The sequence below is a fragment of the Oncorhynchus gorbuscha genome, linkage group LG24 (genome assembly GCF_021184085.1).
Source record: "Oncorhynchus gorbuscha isolate QuinsamMale2020 ecotype Even-year linkage group LG24, OgorEven_v1.0, whole genome shotgun sequence".
In the NCBI taxonomy this organism is placed as follows: Eukaryota; Metazoa; Chordata; class Actinopteri; order Salmoniformes; family Salmonidae; genus Oncorhynchus; species Oncorhynchus gorbuscha.
Genome location: NC_060196.1, coordinates 11,186,087 through 11,196,319, shown reverse-complemented (window position 1 = coordinate 11,196,319; position 10,233 = coordinate 11,186,087). Strand labels below are relative to the sequence as shown.

General features: G+C 41.0%; 2 protein-coding genes across 2 annotated transcripts in view; both read left to right on the top strand.

Moving 5' to 3' along the window:
• Positions 1 to 10,233, top strand: part of LOC124012438 (zinc finger protein 606-like) — a 1,040,669-nt gene that overhangs the window by 399,520 nt on the left and 630,916 nt on the right. The window lies entirely within an intron of this gene.
• LOC124012437 overlaps positions 1 to 10,233 on the top strand; it is a 971,157-nt gene that overhangs the window by 366,184 nt on the left and 594,740 nt on the right. The window lies entirely within an intron of this gene.

The window sequence follows — 10,233 nt, the reverse complement described above, 5'->3', positions numbered from 1 at the left end:
CTATACACGACTGTTGTGTGCATTTTCTGCTGGTGTATCCTGGGGTAGCTCCTCTCTGAGACCCTCTTCCCACAGTGCGTACAGGCAAACAAACTCTCTCCTGTGTGGACCTTCAGGTGCATCTTAAGCTGGTGCTGGCGGGGGAACCTCTTCTCACACTTGGGTCAGCTGAAGGATTTCTCCCCTGTGTGGACCCTCTGGCACCTCTTTAGGTTAAACTAGTTGGAGAAACTGGTCCGGCACAGGAGGCAGCCAAACTATTTCTCCCACGTGTGCATTCTCTGGTGGATCTCCACCTGAAAAACTGAAGGCTTTTCCACAGAACGAACACGGGAAGCGCTTCTCTTTGGCGTTGCCACCTATACTCATTCCGTCTCTACTACTGTCATTTGTCAATGGGCTTGTGTAGCCACTCAGTGTTGAGGCACTGGCATTGTCTGAGGTCTGGTTTAACATTAGGAGAGTGTGAGGAGGACGAAGGCCAGGTAGTGTCCGTGATGTCACAGGGTCCATGTTCAAGTTGATAGATCCTATAGAAGGCAGGCTGAAGGCAGCACCTGTTGGAGGGTTAACCTGAGGCACCATCAGTCTCTCTGAATCACAACTATAGGAGCAGAACGGAGCATTGCTAGCCGAGTTTGTGTCTGTTTTCTTACGAACACCTCCAACAAGTCACATAATCGGTTACTCTGTGTGCAATAATAGTGTTAAACATGATTTTTGACTGACTACCTCATCTCTGTACCCCACAAATACATTTATCTGTAAGGTGCCTCAGTTGAGCAGTGAATTTCAAACACAGATTCAACCACAAAGACCAGGGAGGTTATATAATGCCTTGCAAAGAAGGTAACCTACTGGTAGATGGGCAAAATATCCCTTTGAGCATGGTGAAGTTATTTATTACACTTTGGATGTTCTATCAATATACCCAGTCATTACAAATATACAGTTACAGAGTTTAATGGCTGTGATAGAAGACTGACGATGGATCAATAACGTTGTAGTTACTCCACATTAATAACCTAAATGACAGAGTGAAAAGAAGGAAGCCTGTACAGAATAAAATGTGGCAAATAAATCGATTTTATGTCCTGAATACAAACATTATGTTTGGGGCAAATCGAACATATCACTGAGTACCATTCTTCATATTTTCAAGCATTGTCAAATCAAATCAAATTTTATTTGTCACATACACATGGTTAGCAGATGTTAATGCGAGTGTAGCGAAATGCTTGTGCTTCTAGTTCCGACAATGCAGTGATAACCAACAAGTAATCTAACTAACAATTCCAAAACTACTGTCTTATACACAGTGTAAGGGGATAAAGAATATGTACATAAGGATATATGAATGAGTGATGGTACAGAGCAGCATACAGTAGATGGTATCGAGTACAGTATATACATATGAGATGAGTATGTAGACAAAGTAAACAAAGTGGCATAGTTAAAGTGGCTAGTGATACATGTATTCCATAAGTATGCAGTCGATGATGTAGAGTACAGTATAGTATGTGGTGGCTGCATCATGTTATGGATACAGTTGAAGTCTTAAGTTTACATACACTTAGGTTGGAGTCATTAAAACTAGTTTTTCAACCACTCCACAAATGTCTTGTTAACAAACTAGAGTTTTAGCAAGTCGTTTGGGACATCTACTTTGTGCATGACACAAGTAATTTTTCCAACAATTGTTTACAGACAGATTATTTCACTTCCAAGCTTCCAGAAAATTGGAACTGAAATGGCGCCACACCAAACTGAAAGTCTTCCGACTAGCTTGGAAAGACGGTACCGTGCAGTATCGAAGAGCCCTTACTGCTGCTCAATCATCCTATTTTTCCAACTTAAATGAGGAAAATAGGAACAATCAGAAACATATTTTTGATACTGTCGCAAAGCTAACTAAAAAGCAGCATTCCTTAAGTGAGGATGGCTTTCACTTCAGCAGTTATAAATGAATGAACTTCTTTGAGGAAAAGATCATGATTATTAGAAAGCAAATTACGGACTCCTCTTTATATCTGCATATTCCTTCAAAGGTCAGTTGTCATGAGTCTGCACAACTCTGCCAGGACCTAGAATCAAGAGAGACACTCAAGTGTTTTAGTACTATATCTCTTGACACAATGATGAAAATAATCATGGCCTCTAAACCTTCAAGCTGCATACTGGACCCTATTCCAACTAAACTACTGAAAGAGCTGCTTTCTGTGCTTGGCCCTCCTATGTTGAACATAATAAACGGCTCTCTATCCATCGGATGTGTACCAAACTCACTAAAAGTGGCAGTAATAAAGCCTCTCTTGAAAAAGCCAAACCTTGACCCAGAAAATATAAAAAAGTATCGGCCTATATCGAATCTTCCATTCCTCTCAAAAATTTGAAAATGCTGTTGCACAGCAACTCACTGCCTTCCTGAAGACAAACAATGTATACGAAATGCTTCAGTCTGGTTTTAGACCCCATCATAGCACTGAGACTGCACTTGTGAAGGTGGTAAATGACCTTTTAATTGCATCAGACAGAGGCTCTGCATCTGTCCTCGTGCTCCTAGACCTTTTTGCTGCTTTTGATACCATCGAATCACCACATTATTTTGGAGAGATTGGAAACCCAAATTGGTCTACACAGACAAGTTATGGCCTGGTTTAGATCTTATCTGTCGGGAAATATATCAGTTTGGCTCTGTGAATGGTTTGTCCTCTGACAAATCAACTGTAAATTTAGGTGTTCCTCAAGGTTCCGTTTTAGGACCACTATTATTTTCACGATATACTTTACCTCTTGGGGATGTCATTCGAAAACATAATGTTAACCTTCACTGCTATGCGGATGACACACAGCTGTACATTTCAATGAAACATGGTGAAGCCCCAAAATTGCCCTCGCTAGAAGCCTGTGTTTCAGACATAAGGCAGTGGATGGCTGCAAACGTTCTACTTTTAAACCAGGACAAAACAGAGATGCTTGTTCTAGGTCCCAAGAAACAAAGAGATCTTCTGTTGAATCTGACAATTAATCTTGATGGCTGTACAGTCGTCTCAAATAAAACTGTGAAGGACCTCAGCGTTACTCTGGACCCTGATCTCTCTTTTGACGAACATATCAAGACTGGACAGCTTTTTTTCCATCTACGTAACATTTCTGTCCAAAAATGATGCAGAAAAATGAATCCATGCTTTTGTTACTTCTAGGTTAGACTACTGCAATGCTCTACTTTCCGGGTACCTAAATAAACTTCAGTTAGTGCTAAATACGGCTGCTAGAATCCTGAACCCCAAAATTTGATTATATTACTCCAGTGCTAGCCTCCCTACACTGGCTTCCTGTCAAGGCAAGGGCTGATTTCAAGGTTTTAAGGTTCAAGGTTTTTTTTGCTAACCTACAAAGCATTACGTGGGCTTGCTCCTACCTATCTCTCTGATTTGGTCCTGCCGTACATACATACACGTACGCTACGATCACAAGACGCAGGCCTCCTAATTGTCCCTAGAATTTCTAAGCAAACAGCTGGAGGCAGGGCTTTCTCCTATAGAGCTCCATTTTTATGGAATGGTCTGCCTACCCATGTGAGAGACGCAAACTCGGTCTCAACCTTTAAGTCTTTACTGAAGACTCTTCAGTGGGTCATATGATTGAGTGTAGTCTGGCCCAGGAGTGTGAAGGTGAATGGAAAGGCTCTGGAGCAACGAACCGCCCTTGCTGTCTCTGCCTCCAGTATTTATGCTGCAGTAGTTTGTGTAGTATATCTGGAGTACTTCTCCTGTCTTATCCGGTGTCCTGTGTGAATTTAAGTATGCTCTCTCTAATTCTCTCTTTCTCCTTCTTTCTCTCTCTCAGAGGACCTGAGCCCTAGGACCATGCCTCAGGACTTACCTGGCATGATGACTCCTTGCTGTCCCCAGTCCACCTGGCCGTGCTGCTGCTCCAGTTTAAACTGTTCTGCCTGGGGCTATGGAATCCTGACCTGTTCACCTGACGTGCTACCTGTCCCAGACCTATTATTTGACCATGCTGGTCATTTATGAACATTTGAACATCTTGGCCATGTTCTGTTATATTCTCCACCCGACACAGCCAGAAGAGGACTGGCCACCCCTCATAGCCTGGTTCCTCTCTAGGTTTCTTCCTAGGTTTTGGCCTTTCTAGGGAGTTTTTCCTAGCCAACATGCTTCAACACCTGCATTGCTTGCTGTTTGGGGTTTTAGGCTGGGTTTCTGTACAATTCACTGTATAACAATTCCAGTGGGTCAGAAGTATACATACACTAAGTTGACTGTGCCTTTTAACAGCCTGGAAAATTCCAGAAAATCAAAAATGTCATGGCTTTAGAAGCTTCTGATAGGCTAATTGACATAATTTGAGTCAATTGGAGGTGTACCTGTGTATGTATTCAAGGCCTACCTTCAAACTCAGTGCCTCTTTGCTTGTCATCATGGAAAAATCCAAAGAAATCAGCCAAGACCTCAGAAAAACAATTATAGACCTCCACAAGTCTGGTTCATCCTTGGGAGCAATTTCCAAATGCCTGAAGGTACCACGTTCATCTGTATAAACAATATTACACAATAATAAACACCATGGGACCACGCTGCCGTCATACCGCTCAGGAAGGAGACGCGTTCTATCTCGTAGAAATGAACGTACTTTGGTGTGAAAAGTGCAAATCAATCCCTGAACAACAGCAAAGGACCTTGTGAAGATGCTGGAGAAAACAGGTGCAAAAGTATCTATATCCACAGTAAAACGAGTCCTATTGTCACGAACCTCGCTGAAGAGGGTGTATGTAAATGTCCGACTTCTACTGTATATGCTTGTCATTGGCAAGGACTAGGGAGTTTTTTTTAGAATAGAGCTTAGCACAGGCAAACTCCTAGAGGAAAACCTGGTTCAGTCTGCTTTCCTACAGACACTGGAAGAAAAATTCACCTTTCAGCAGCAACAATAACCTAATACATAAGGCCAAATATACACTGGAGTTGCTTACCAGAAGACATTAAATGTTACTGGGTTCTAACATGTATTGACTCAGGGGGGTGAATACTCATGTAAATTAGATATTTCTGTATATAATTTTTAATTCATTTGTAAAAATGTCAAAAAACATGTTTTTACTTCGTCATTATGGGATATTGTGTGAAACCAAAAAATATATTTAATCCATTTTGAATCCAGCTTGTAACACAACAAAATGTGGAATAAGTCGAGGGCTAAGAATATTCTGAAGGTACTATATACAGTGCATTCGGAAAGTGAAAGCCTTATTCTAAAATTGATTAAATATTTTTTTCCCCTCATCAATCTACACACAATACCCCATCATGAAAAAAACAGGTTTTTAGAAATGTTTGCTAATGTATAAAAAAAATGATGAAATATCATGTTTACTCAATGCTTTGTTGAAGCACCTTTGGCATCGATTACAGCCTCGAGTCTACATGGGTATGACGCTACAAACGTGGCACACCTGTATTTGGGAAGTTTCTCCCATTCTTCTCTTCAGATCCTCTCAAAGTCTGTCAGGTTGGATGGGAGCGTTGCTGTACAGCTATTTTCAGGTCTCTCCAGTGATGTTCGATCGGGTTCAAGTCCGGGCTCTGGCTGGGCACCTCAAGGACATTCAGAAACTTGTCCCAAAGCCACTCCTGCATTGTCTTGGCTGTGTGCTTATGGTCGTTGTCCTGTTGGAAGGTGAACCTTCGCCCCAGTCTGAGGTCCTGAGCGCTCCAGAGCACATTTTCATCAAGGATTTCTCTGTACTTTTCATCATTCCCTTGATCCTGACTAGTCTCCCAGTCCCTGCTGCTGAAAAACATCCCCACAGCATGGTGCTACCACCACCATGCATCACTGTAGGGATGGTGCCAGGTTTCCTCCAGACGTGACACTTGGCATTTAGGCCAAATAGTTCAATCTTGGTTTCATCAGACCAAAGAATCTTGTTTCTCTTGGTCTGTGAGTCCTTTAGGTGCATTGTGGCAAACTCCAAGCAGGCTGTCATGTACCTTTTACTGAGGAGTTCAGCTTCTGTCTGGCCACTACCATAAAGGCCTGATTGGTGGAGTGCTACTGAGATGGTTGTCCTTCTGGAAGGTTATCCCATCTCCACAGAGAAACTCTGGAGCTCTTTCAGAGTGACCACCACCCTGACCAAAGCCCTTCTCCCCCGATTGCTCAGTTTGGCCGGGCATCCAGCTCTAGGAAGAGTCTTGATGCTTACAAATTTCTTACATATAAGAATGATGGATGCCACTGTGTTATTTGGTACTTTCAATGTTGCAGACATTTTGTGGGACCCTTCCCCAGATCTGTGCCTCGACACAATCCTGATAAATGGAAACAGGCTGCTCCTGCGCTCAATTTCTATTCTCAGAGCAAAGGGTCTGAATACTTATGTAAATGTGATATTTCAGTTTTTTATTTGTAAGAAATTTGATAACATCTCTAAAATGTTTTTGCTTTGTCATTATGGGGTATTGTGTGTGAATTGATGAGGGAATTAAAAAAATAGTCAATTTTAGAATCAGGCTGTAAAGTAACAAAATATGGAAAAAGAAGGGGTCTGAATACTTTCCGAAGGCATTGTGTACAGTGGGGCAAAAAAGTATTTAGTCAGCCACCAATTGTGCAAGTTCTCCCACTTAAAAAGATGAGAGAGGCCTGTAATTTTCATCATAGGTACACTTCAACTATGACAGACAAAATGAGAAAAAAAAATCCAGAAAATCACATTTTATGATTTTTAATGAATTTATTTGCAAATTATGGTGGAAAATAAGTATTTGGTCAATAACAAAAGTTTATCTCAATACTTTGTTATATACCCTTTGTTGGCAATGACAGAGGTCAAAACGTTTTCTGTAAGTCTTCACAAGGTTTTCACACACTGTTGCTGGTATTTTGGCCCATTCCTCCATGCAGATCTCCTCTAGAGCAGTGATGTTTTGGGGCTGTTGCTGGGCAACACAGACTTTCAACTCCCTCCAAAGATTTTCTATGGGGTTGAGATCTGGAGACTGGCTCGGCCACTCCTTCGTTGCCCGGGCGGTGTGTTTGGGATCATTGTCATGCTGAAAGACCCAGCCACGTTTCATCTTCAATGCCCTTGCTGATGTTAGGCTTTGTTACTTTGGTCCCAGCTCTCTGCAGGTCATTCACTAGGTCCCCCCGTGTGGTTCTGGGATTTTTGCTCACCGTTCTTGTGATCATTTTGACCCCACGGGGAGAGATCTTGCGTGGAGCCCCAGATCGAGGGAGATTATCAGTGGTCTTGTATGTCTTCCATTTGCTAATAATTGCTCCCACAGTTCATTTCTTCAAACCAACCTATTGCAGATTCAGTCTTCCCAGCCTGGTGCAGGTCTACAATTTTGTTTCTGGTGTCCTTTGACAGCTCTTTGGTCTTGGCCATAGTGGAGTTTGGAGTGTGACTGTTTGAGGTTGTGGACACGTGTCTTTTATACTGATAACAAGTTCAAACAGGTGCCATTAATACAGGTAACGAGTGGAGGAAAGAGGAGCCTCTTAAAGAAGAAGTTACAGGTCTGTGAGACCCAGAAATCTTGCTTGTTTGTAGGTGACCAAATACTTATTTTCCACCATAATTTGCAAATAAATTCATTAAAAATCCTACAATGTGCTGAAAATGACAGGCCTCTCTCATATTTTTAAGTGGGAGAACTTGCACAATTGGTGGCTGCCTAAATACTTTTTTGCCCCACTGTATATGTACACAGTACCAGTCAAATGTTTGGACACACCTACTCATTCAAGGGTTTTTATTTACTTTTACTATGTTCTACAATGTAGAATAATAGTGAAGACATCAAAACTATGAAATAACACTTATGGAGTCATGTGGTAATGTGGTAAACAAACAATTGTTAAACTAATCAAAATATATTTTATATGTGAGCCACCCAAAGTAGCCACCCTTTGCCTTGATGACAGCTTTGCACACTCCTGGCATTCTCTCAACCAGCTTCACCTGGAATGCTTTTCTAACAGTCTTGAAGGAGTTACCACATATGCTGAGCACTTGTTGGCTGCTTTTCCTTCACTCTGTGGTACAACTCATCCCAAACCATCTCTATTGGTTAGAGGTTGGGTGATTGTGGAGGCCAGGTAATCTGATGCAGCACTCCATCATTCTCCGTCTTGGTCAAATAGCCCTTACACAGTGTGGAGATGTGTTGGGTCATTGTCCTGTTGAAAAACAAATGATAGTCCCACTAAGCCCAAAACCGATTGGATGGAGTATCGCTGCAGAATGCTGTGGTAGCCATGCTGGTTAAGTGTGCCTTGAATTCTAAATTAATCACAGACAGTGTCACCAGCAAAGCACCCCCACACCATCACACCTCCTCCTCCATGCTTCACGGTGGGAACCACACAGGCAGAGATCATCTGTTCACATACTCTGCGTCTCACAAAAATATGGCGGTTGGAACCAAAAATCTCAAATTTGGACTCATCAGACAGATTTCCACTGGTCTAATGTCCATTGCTTGTGTTTCTTGGCCCAAGCAAGTCTCTTCTTATTATTGGTGTCCTTTAGTAGTGGTTTCTTAGCTGCAATTCCACCATGAAGGCCTGATTTCATGCAGTCTCCTCTGAGCAGTTGATATTGATGTGTCTGTTAACAGATGTGTCTGATAACAGACAGATGTAACAGATGTGTCTGTTACTTGAACTCTGAAGCATTTCTTTGCTGCAATTTCTGAGGCTGGTAACTGTAATGAACTTGTCCTCTCCAGCAGAGGTGACTCTGCGTCTTCTTTTCCTCTAGCGCTCCTCATGAGAGCCAGTTTCATCATAGCGGTTGATGATTTTTGCGACTGCACTTGAGGAAACTTTCAAAGTTCTTGAAATGTTCCTGTTTGATTGATCTTCATGTCTTAAAGTATTGATGGACTGTCATTTCTCTTTGCTTATCTGAGCTGTTCTTGCCATAATATGGACTTGGTCTTTTATCAAACACATTAAGAAGGAAAGAAAGTCCACAAATGAACTTATAACAAGGCACACCTGTTATTTGAAATGTATTCCAGGTGGCTGTGAAGCTGGTTGAGAGAATGCCAATAGTGCAAAGATGTCATCAAGACAAAGGATGGCTAATTTGAAGAATCTAAAATGTATTTGTTTAACACTTTTTTGGTTACTACATGATTCCGTATGTGTTATTTCATAGTTTTGATGCCTTCAATATCATTCTACAATGTAGAAAATGGTACAAATAAAGAAAAACCCTTGAATGAGTAGGCGTGTCCACACTTTTGACTGGTACTGTATATATGCAGAAAAAACCCTGTCATCAGACAACCCTGACTAAACTATAGTTGACGTGTACAGTAGGTACTTGTTAGTGTGTGTGTATGCAGAATATGGTGAGATCAGATTGTGTATTAAAGAGAGCCTGAATGAAGAGAGCCTGAATGAAAAGTCCCATTTTGTGTTTATTAAACAAACAAGTTTTAAATACACCATATGAAAACCACACACGTCTCAACAAAAGAATCTGCATAAACTTGATTAACTGCATTTTCTCATTAAAAGTGTCTAGGGGAAAATTAAGTAGTTGAATGGAAGTAATAAAATAGGCATTTTCTGAACATCATATACAGTGCCTTCAGAATGTATTCATACCCCTTGACTTATTCCACATTTTGTTGTGTTTCAGCCTGAATTAAAAATGTATTAAATATATTGTAAGTCGCTCTGGATAAGAGCGTCTGCTAAATGACTTAAATGTAAATGTAAATATATTTTTTCTACACACAATAACCCATAAAGACAAAGTGAAAACATGTCTAGATATTTTAACAAATGTATTGTAAATTAAATACAGAAATATCTCATTTACAAAAGTATTCACACCCTTTTGCTATGACACGAAACATTTAGCTCAGGTGCATCCAATTTCCTTTGATCATCCTTGAGACGTCTCTACAATTGGAGTCCACATGTGGCCAATTCAATTGTTGGGCATGATTTAGAAAGAAACACACCTGTCTATATCATGTCCCACAATTGACAGTGCATGTCAGGATAATCGGTTTTATTTGTTTTTCAGGATATATACAGATGGTTCAAAGGAAAAGGATCCAGTCAGCGGTAAGGTGGGGGCAGGGGTGTACAGTGCATTTGGAAAGTATTCAGACCCCTTCACTTTTTTTCGCATTTTGTTACGTTACAGCCTTATTCTAAAATTGATTAAATGAATTA